This window comes from Symphalangus syndactylus, chromosome 22 (genome assembly GCF_028878055.3).
Source record: "Symphalangus syndactylus isolate Jambi chromosome 22, NHGRI_mSymSyn1-v2.1_pri, whole genome shotgun sequence".
In the NCBI taxonomy this organism is placed as follows: Eukaryota; Metazoa; Chordata; class Mammalia; order Primates; family Hylobatidae; genus Symphalangus; species Symphalangus syndactylus.
In genome coordinates this window covers 11,556,865-11,567,101 of record NC_072444.2, presented here as the reverse complement: position 1 = coordinate 11,567,101, position 10,237 = coordinate 11,556,865, and positions in this window count along the sequence as shown.

Sequence of the window (10,237 nt, the reverse complement as noted above, 5' to 3'; positions counted from 1 at the left end):
AATATATATTAAATAAATGAGAGGATGCAATTTTTCAATCTATAACTTGAGACCATGGTTTAATTTTCTGTTAAAAAGTTGGGCCCACTTTTTTATGTTTATCATTTCTGCCTGAAGATACAGTCTATTTAGTGGTCCAATGGAACAGCAGAGGGGAATACGGAAGACAGAAAACAGCTCTACATGTGACCTAGTGAAGGTAGGCATCAAGAATTGTGGCTTCAAAAATAAAACCAAAAAAATGAGGAAAAAAAAGAATTGTAGCTTCCTGCTCTTCTGCTTTCCCTTGGTATAACCTTTACAGACAGGCAATTTTTGCTTTCTAGAGATTGTTTTTAATTGAAGCTTTAAATATTTGTATTTATTAGCATTTTGTAATCCTTTGCAGTTTACAAAGCACCTTCACATGGTTTTTACATATCTTTTTCACTGAGTTTTACTTAAAATAGGGGCTGATTTCCTGATGAAATTAACAGTAATTACACCAGTTACTGAGATGATGACAAAAGGTTTTACCTTAAGACAGAGTTTTGGTGCCTAATCTCTGACTCCAGTTGGAGTTTTCTCTGACAACTAAGCTTTATCTTTCTCACTGAAGTAATGACACTTGGTTGTTTTGGTCTTTTCTTTAAATTCAAATGTTGCTCTCTTTGCCAACCAATCATAGACATCCTCTAAAGTGCAGTGTAATGACAGACGGTTGGTTTGTGGTTAGATAATAACTCCCACTTGAGAAAACCTACAAGGCTGCCACACCTCTTGAAGGCCAAGTGCATCTTTTAAAGGCAGTACTTTCACCTTTGCAATCATTTTTCATTGCGTAGAAGGAAATTGAGAAAAAAAAAAGCTTGGGCTTTGACTTTACTCTTTTATTTCCTGTTCAGCCTGGTATTTCAAGCTCAGCTCGTTCTGAGCAGAAGTTGGGCAAGTTGATATTACCAAAGGCATCCTGGTCTAGCAGAAAAAGCCCAGGCTTTGGAGTAGCAGATGTTGCGTGGTGGCTCATGCCTGTAATCCCAGCACTCTGGGAGGCCGAGGTGGGTGGATCACCTGAGGTCAGGAGTTCGCGACCAGCCTGGCCAACATGGTGAAACCCATCTCTATTTTTAAAAATACAAAAATTAGCTGGGTGTGGTGGCGGGTGCCTGTAATCCCAGCTACTTGGGAGGCTGAGGCAGGAGAATCGCTTGAACCCAGGAGGCAGAGGCTTCAGTGAGCCGAGACTGCACCATTGCACTTCAGCCTGGGCAATGAGCGAAACTCCATCTCCAGGCCGGGTGCGGTGGCTCACGCCTGTAATCCCAGCACTTTGGGAGGCCGAGACGGGCGGATCACAAGGTCAGGAGATCGAGACCATCCTGGCTAACACGGTGAAACCCCGTCTCTACTAAAAATACAAAAAATTAGCCGGGCGCGGTGGCGGGCGCCTATAGTCCCAGCTACTCGGGAAGCTGAGGCAGGAGAATGGCGTTAACCCGGGAGGTGGAGCTTGCAGTGAGCCGAGGTCGCGCCACTGCACTCCAGCCTGGGCGACAGAGCGAGACTCCGTCTCAAAAAAAAAAAAAAAAAAAGAAACTTCATCTCCAAAAAAAAGAAAAAAGAAAATTCATCAAGCTGCACTTAAAATGTTTACATTTTTCTCTAGGTATGTTATACTTCAAGAAAAATTTTATTTTTAAAAAATGTGCATTGGGGCTACGGGTGACAGCTATTATCAGGCAGAAGGAAAGGACAGACTTTGAAAATAGACTCTTTACCTTTCTGTTACTAACTGTGACTTTCACGAGTTCCCTGGCCCCTCAAATTCAGTCTCCCACATGTTTAAGCAGAGACAGTACCTGACTCAGAGCACTGTGAAGATAAAAGGAGCCGATGCATGTAGAAATGCGTGGCATGCTCAGGAAATGTCAGTGCTTCCCGTTCACCCAGGACGACTCCTGGGAAATGACTCTGAGCCTCCTTTACTGCTAATTTGTACTGCTGATAGGGAGCACGTTGATTGGTTTGTTTAATCTAGCTTACATTTTTTCCACAATTATTAGAGAAATACATTCGGTTATGATGATGTCCCGTGTGTCTCTTTGCCCTGCAGCCCTATTTAAGAACAAGGATAGTTCAATAAAAATCCCCTCAGCCCAGTTTTCTTTCCTCCTTCTACTTACTGATAACATGATTGATAGTAATTTAGGATGTTTACTGTCTCTTTCACATAGACTACCACGCGTGGAAATTAGGAAAGTAGTAATAAGTACCAAATACTAGAATGACATGCCATTTCTCCTGTCTTTAGGTAGAAGGCAGGGAGCGTTTACTGATGTGATTTGAGAAGCGACAGTAGAAGCACAGCTGTGAGGGCGGCGTTGAGCAGGGCAGCGATGGCTAGAACTTGGAAGTTGGAATTACAGTAGACTCAGTGTTTCTCAACTCTGGCTGCATGTTACAATTTTAACCTGAGGAGGGCAAAAGCAAGCAAAAATTCTGATGACTTCTGCTTCTGGCCATTATGGAGTAACAGGCCGTAAACAACTCAAATGTCCTGCCATAAACAACTCAAATGTCAGACACTGGGAGACTAGCAGTGCAGGACAGCGATGCCTGGGAGAAAAGGATCAAATGGGGTGAGCCCTGTGGTTGCTCCAACTTGGAGGGAATCTTTAGGCTGCTGTACAGGGAATAAGTACCTAAACAGCGTTCAACAGTCTCCCTGAGTTGAGGAGACAGAGTTCAGGGTTCAGGGAGCACAAGCCAGCTAGGATTCATGGGGCAGAGTATCAGAGAGAGAGCGAGACAGATGGTAACAAAGAATTCCAGACCTTGTTTGTTTATTTTTTTTCTTTTCTTTTTTGTCTTGTTTTTCATTTGTCGGTGAGAGTTCCAGACCTTTGCAGAAAGTTTCCTTCAAGACATCAGCTGAGGCAGGGTCAGGTGGCTCATACTTGTAATCCCAGTACTTTAAGAGGCCAAGCCAGGAGGATCACTTGAGCCCAAGAGTTGGAGACCAGCAACATGGTGAAACCCTGTATCTACGAAAATAAAAATAAAATTATCCAGGTGTGGTGGTGTATGCCTATAGTCCCAGCTACTCGGAGGCTGAGTTGGGAGAATCACCTGAGCCCGGGAAAGCCAAGGCTGCAGTGAGCTGGGATCACCCCGCTGCACTCCACCCTGGGCGGCAGAGCAAGACCTGCCTTAAAGAAAACACACACACACACACACTCACACTCACACACTCACATTCACACACACGGTATCAGCTAAGTACTAATCAGTCATGCTTATGAAGAAACTATCAGACCTGAATGCAGGAAAGAGCCTCTGGAAGGATTAGGCAGAACAATCCTGGAGCTCACACAGGACCAAGAATAATTGATGTTTCCACCTGCCAGAGCAGAAAGACCTTCTTCCAATACACAGAGCATCACAGAAGAGTATTGTCTCAGTAGTGAGGCCAAGGCTAACAGCTATTCTGGACCTGTCTATCCAAGCTTAAAAGTAAGTCTTGAAAGGTACTCAGACAAAATTACAGCAAATTTGATTTAAAGATCTATATTGGCTTTTCTTTGTGATTCTAGAAAAAGGCAACACCTTATTCTATAAAATACAGTGAGTGTTCCGATAAGCCAAGCAGAAGAGTTTGGTTTTATAGACAGAAGAGGGCTGAGAAAAGCAGAAACAGAGAACGGAAAATTGTTTGGTTGTTTCAAAGTTACTTTCCTTATAGGGTTAAAACAGACACAGGCGTAGTGGGTTGCTGCGCCCTCCCAGGCAGTCCCAACAACTAGTTGACCAGAGCCCCCGGGGGACACAGCCTAATTCCCTGCCCATCAGATCATCTGGAACTTCTGCCCAGAGAGGAGAGAGCGACTGGAAATTCTCTCAGGCAAGGTCCAAACCTAAAAGAATCACTGGCACGCCTACCAGGACTAAGACCAATTTTTAATGAAAAATTTTCTGTGGGCTGCATAACTATATTTCTTTATAACAAAATTATTTATCTTAAATGTTTTGATTTTTTATTCCTCATATGCATGGCCTGTGATAGACCAGGGAACTTGTAAGCTCAGAGTCCATGAGGTCAGAAGCTGACATCCTAAATGTCTATTTAGAATGAATTTAAACCAACCAAAAACTCTGCCATGAAACTCGGAAAGACAAGCAATTTAACAAAAATGAACCAGTCTCTAAATAAATAAAAAGATTAAAATTTTAAAATTAAAAAAAAAAACAGAGGGAACTTCATTTTCATGCCAGCTCAGGTAAACTGGGCCCCTTTTGATTGGTTGCTGTGAATCTCCTGGGGGTATTTTTTTTGGTAGTGGGGTCGGGGAGTGGACTGGCCTGTTTCAGAGTTCAGTTTAATTATGTGGCACCCAGCATGAGTGACTCCATTCTGATTTGGCCTGGTCTGCTAGTGCCTAGTGTACGAGGCTAGTCCAAAATAATGGTTTCCTATACATTTTATTTAACAAAATACATTTTTTTCTAAGTAACATAATGTGCTAGAACAAAGCTCAAAAATACTTGAGTCCAAAAATTCCACTTCTCAACAATATAAAATTCAAAATGTCTCCCAGCCAATTAAAAATATTAGAAAGGGGCCAGGTGCAGTGGCTCATGCCTGTGATCCTAGCACTTCGGGAGGCCAATGTAAGAGGATTGCTTAAGCCCAGAAGTTCAAGACCAGCCTGGGCAACATAATGAGACCTCATCTTTACTGGAGAAAAAAAAAAAAAAAAGAATTAGCTGGGGGTTCTGGTGTGGTGGCACGTGCCTGTAGTCCCAGCTACTCAGGAGGCTGAGGCGGGAGGAGCACTTAAGCACAGGAATTGGAGGCTGCAGTGAGCCGAGATCGCACCACTGCAGCCTGGAGAGAAAGCAAAACCCAACTCAAAAAAAAAAAAAAAAAATGAGGACTTCCCATTTCTGGTTTGGCACAAAAGGAGCTTAGAAGTCACCACTCCACCCTAACAACAATTAAAAAGCTGAACACATGGAAAAATCAACAACTCTTTTTAGATATGTCAGAGCAGTGAGGTCACAGGGCAAACTGCTGCCCCCGTAATTGGAGAGATGCATTGGTGGATACAGAATATGACAATTTACTAGTGTGGAAAAGGTGCAGGGGTAGGAAAACCTAAACTGTAATTGATGAATTGCTTAGTGTGGTCAACTCTGAGAGTTAAAAAGCCCTGGGGGACCCAATCACAGGGGGCCCCCCACACTATTACCTCCAGGAGCACTGCCAGGTCCTCACAGGTGCTCATTCTGCTAACGGGAGGGGGAAAGGAACCATTTTGAAACCTGCCCGAACATTCTGTTCTTAACAAGGACAACCCTTAGGAGCAACTATTTTACCAGAGCCTCATCTGTTGTGGTTTTATCAGCTGAGCCTAACCTATCTGAGGGAATTCCAGCCCCCTCTAGCCATCCTAACCACCTAAGGGAACTTCACCAAGAGAAGCACTGGTGAAGTTCACAGTCCAAGGGCACAGGCTCACCTATGAAAAGCCCATGACCAAATCATAAGATTATAGAACACCTGCCATCCCCACACGTTACATTACTAAAGGCCTATTTATGGCAGTTCCTTTAGCCAGTACATTACATCCACCTTTCACAAAAAAGTACAAGGGATACTAAAAGGCAAAAAATACAATTTGAAAAGTCTGAACAATCATCAGAATCTGAGTCAGATATGGCAAGAATCATGGAACTATCAGGCCAGGGATTTTTTTTTTTATTGTGATTAATATGCAAAGGACTTCAATGGAAAAAGTAGACAATGTGCACAAACAGATGGATAATGTAAGCAGAGAAATGGAAATTCTAAGGGTCAAAAAGATGCTAGAGATCAAAAACTCTGTAATAGAGATGAAGAATGCTTTTGATGGGCTCATCAGTAGACTGGACATGGCTGAGGAAAGAATTTCTGAGCTCGAACATATGACAAGACAAACTTCCAAAACTGAAAAGCAAAGAGAAAAAGTCTAAAAAAATTTTTTTAAAGAACAGAATATCAAATAATTGTCAGCCAACTATAAAAGGTATAACCTACATGTAATGGGACTATCATAGGGAGAAAAAGGAGAGAAAGGAACAGAAGCAATAGTTGAGGTAATAATGACTGAGACTCTCCCCTAATTTTTTTGGTTTTTTTTTTTGGTTTTTTTTTTTGAGACAGGGTCTGGTTCTGTCACCCAGACTGGAGTGCAATGGTGCGATCTTGGTTCACTGCAACCTCTGCCTCCTGGGTTCAAGCCATCCTCCTGCCTCAGCCTCCCTAGTAGCTGGGACTACAGGCGCCTGCTAATTTTTGTATTTTTTGTAGAGATGGGGTTTCGCCATGTTGTCCAGGCTAGTCTTGAACTTCTGACCTCAAGCGATTTGCCTGCCTTGGCCTCCCAAAGTGCTAGGATTACAAGTATGAGCCACCATGCCCAGTTGAATTTCCCCAAATTAATGTCAGACACCAAAGCACAGATTCAGGAAACTCAAAGAATACCAAGCAGGATAAATGCCAAAAAACCCACAAAATGACACCTAGACATATTCAAGCTATACCTAGACATATTCAAATTTCAGGAAATCAAAAATAAAGAAAAAATCTTAAGAGAAGTTAGACAGAAAAAAACACCTTACCTATAGAGGAGTAAAGATAAGAATGACACTCAACTTCTCAGAAACCATGTAAGCAAGAAGCAAGTGTAGGAAAATGTGTAGTGTTGAGAGAAAAAAAACACTACCCTAGAATCCTGTACCCTGTGACGTTGTCCTTCAAAAGTGATGGAGAGGTCAAGCGCAGTGGCTCACGCCAATAATCCCCGCACTTTGGGAGGCCTAGGTTGAGAATCACTGGGCAGCCTGGGCAATGTAGTGAGACCCTATCTCTACAAAATACGAAAATTTAAAAAATTATAGCTGGGTGTGGTGGTGAGGTAGGAGGCGAACTCGACTCCAGAGGCAGGGCTTGGACACCAGACCAAATTGAGGTCTAGTTAACACAGGTCCCTGTATGGAAGCAGCTTTCCATAAGACATACCCAGCAGTGTGCCATGTCAGTTTACCGTTGTCATAGCAACACCTGGAAGTTACCACCCCTTTCCATGGCAATGACCTGACGACTCAGAAGTTACTATGCTTATCCTAGAAATTTCTGCATAAACCACCCCTTAATTTGCATATAATTAAAAGTGGGTTAAAAATATGAGTGAAGAACATATTCTGAGCTGCTATTCTGGGCACTGCCCTGCCCTACAAGGAGCAGTACTTCTGCTGCTGCTGTACACTGCTACTTCAATAAAACTTGCTGTTTACCACCATTGGCTCCCATTGAATTCTTTCCTGGGTGAAGCCAACAACCCTCCTGGGCTAAGCTCCAATTCTGGGGCATGCCTATCCTGCATCAGTGGTGCACACCTGTAGTCCCAGCTACTCAGGAGGTTGAGGTGGGAGCCCTGAGGCTTGAGCCCTGAAAGTCAAGGCCACAGTGAGCCATGATCACGCCACTGCACTCCAGCCTGGGTGACAGAGCAAGACCCTGTTTCAAAAAAAAAAGTGATGGAGGGCCAGTTGCAGTGGCATGTGCCTGAAGTCCCACTTACTCAGGAGGCTGAGGTGGGAGAATCATTTGAATCCAGAAATTTAAGGCTAGCCTGGGCAACAGAGCCAGACTCTGTCTCTTAAAAAAAAAAAAAAAAAAAAAAAAACAGAAAAAGAAAAAAGAAACGCTGGGCGCAGTGGCTCACGCCTGTAATCCCAGCACTTTGGGAGGCCGAGGCAGGCAGATCACGAGATCAGGAGATCAAGACAATCTTGGCTAACACGTTGAAACCCCGTCTCTACCAAAAGCACAAAAAATTAGCTGAGCAGAAGAATTGCTTGAACCCAGGAGGCAGGGGCTGCAGTGAGCTGAGATTGCACTACTGCACTCCAGCCTGGGTGATAGAGTGAAACTCTGTCTCAAAAATGAATAAATAAGAGTAGGTAGCCAGGTGCAGTGGTTTGCACCTGTAATCCCAGCTACTTGGGAGGCTGAGGCAGGAGGATCACTTGGGAGGCTGAGGCAGGAGGATCGCTTGAGCCTAAAAGTTAGAGGAGAAGTAGATGAATCCACTATTTTTTTTTTTTTTTTGAGACGGAATGGAATGATCTCGGCTCACCGCAACCTCCGCCCCCCGGGTTCAAGCCATTGTCCTGCCTCAGCCTCCTGAGTAGCTGGGATTATAGGTGCGCACCACCAAGCCTGGCTAATTTTTTTTTTTTTTAGTAGAGATAGGGTTTCACCATGTTGATCAGGCTGGTCTCGAACTCCTGACCTCATGATCTGCTCGCCTCAGCCTCCCAAAGTGCTGGGATTACACACGTGAGCCACCATGCCCGACTGAATCCACTATTTTAGTTGGAGACTTTAACACCTCTCTATAAGACATAGACAGATCCAGCAGGCAGAAAATCGGTAAGGACATAGTTGAACTCAACAACACTTCAATCAACTGGATATGATTGACATCTATAGACTTCTTCATCCAATAACAGCAGGTTACACACTCTTATCAGCTCACATGGAACATTTACCAAGATTAACCACATTCTGGGTCATAAAACACACCTCTACAAATTTAAAAGAATAGAAATCACATGATGTGTGCACATTCAGACCACACAATGGAATTAAACTAGAAACATGAACAGAACGGTACCTGGAAAATCCCCCAAATACTTGGAGACTAAAACAACACACTCTTAAATAACACATGCAAAAAAGAAACTTCAAAAGAATTTTAAAAATATTTTGAACTAAATGAAAATGAAATACAATTTATCAAAATTTGAGGGATGCAGTGAAAGCAGTGCTTAGAGGGAGATTTGTGGCATTGTTAGAAAGAATAAAAATCTAAAATCAATAGTCTAAACTTCCACTTTAGTAAACTAGAAAAAGAAGAGCAAATTAAATCCAAAGTAAGCAAAAGAAAAGTAATAAAAATTGGAGCAGAAATCAGTAAAATTGAAAACAGAAAATCGACAGACAAAATCAATGAAACCAAAACCTAGTACTCAAAAGATCAATAAAATCAACAAACCTCTAACCTGGCTAACTAAGAAAAAAAGAAAGAAGGCCAGGCATGGTGTCTCACGCCTATAACCCCAGCACTTTGGGAGGCTGAAGCGGGTGGATCACTTGAGCCCAGGAGTTTGAGACCAGCCTAGGTGACGTGGTGAAACCCCATTTCTACCAAAAATACAAAAAAAATTTAGCCAGACGTGGTGGTGTGCACCTGTAGTCCCAGCTACTAGGGAGGGTGAGGTAGGAGAATCACCTGAACCCAGGAAGCAAAGGTTTCAGTGAGCAGAGATCATGCCACTGCACTCCAGCCTAGGTGACAGAGTGAGACCCTGTCTCAAAAAAAAAAAGAAAAAAAAAAAAAACAAAGAAAGAAAAGAAAAGAAAGAAGACACAAATTTCTAATATCAGAAATAAAAGAGGGGACATCACTACAGACCCCATGGACATCAAAAGGAGAATAAAGGAGACATCAAAAAGAAAATGTGAACAACTCTATCCCCACAAGTTTGATAACCTAGATAAAGGGGCCAATTCCTTGAAAGATATAATCTGCCAAAATTCATACAAGAAGAAACACAGTCTGAATAGGCCTATATTTATTAAAGAAACTGAATCAATAAATAGTAACCTTCAAAACAGAATTCATCAGCCCAGATGGTTTCACCAGTGAATTCTACCAAATGTTTAAGGAATAAATTATACTAACTCTCTACAAACTCTTCCAAAAAATTGAAGCAGAGGAAATACCTCTTAACTCACCCTACGAGGCCAGCATTACCTTAATATTGCCCCTTCGTGAACATAGATGCAAAAATTCTCAACAAAATATTAGCAAATTGAATCCAACAATGTATAAAAAAGAATTACATGCCATGACCAAGTGGGATGTATCCCAGGTATGAAGGCTGGTTCAGTATTAGAAAATCAATTAATTCAATCTATCACATCAATGAGCCATATAAGAAAAATCACAGTATCATATCAATAGATACAGAAAAATCATTTGACAAAATCCAACACCCATTCATGATTTTTAAAAAAGCTCTCAGAAATGGAATAGAAGGCATCACTGCTTTTTAGCATTATACTAGAAGCCCTAGGTATTACAATAAAACAAGAAAATGAAATGAAAACATACAGATTTGGAAGAAAGAAATAAAACTGTATTTGTTT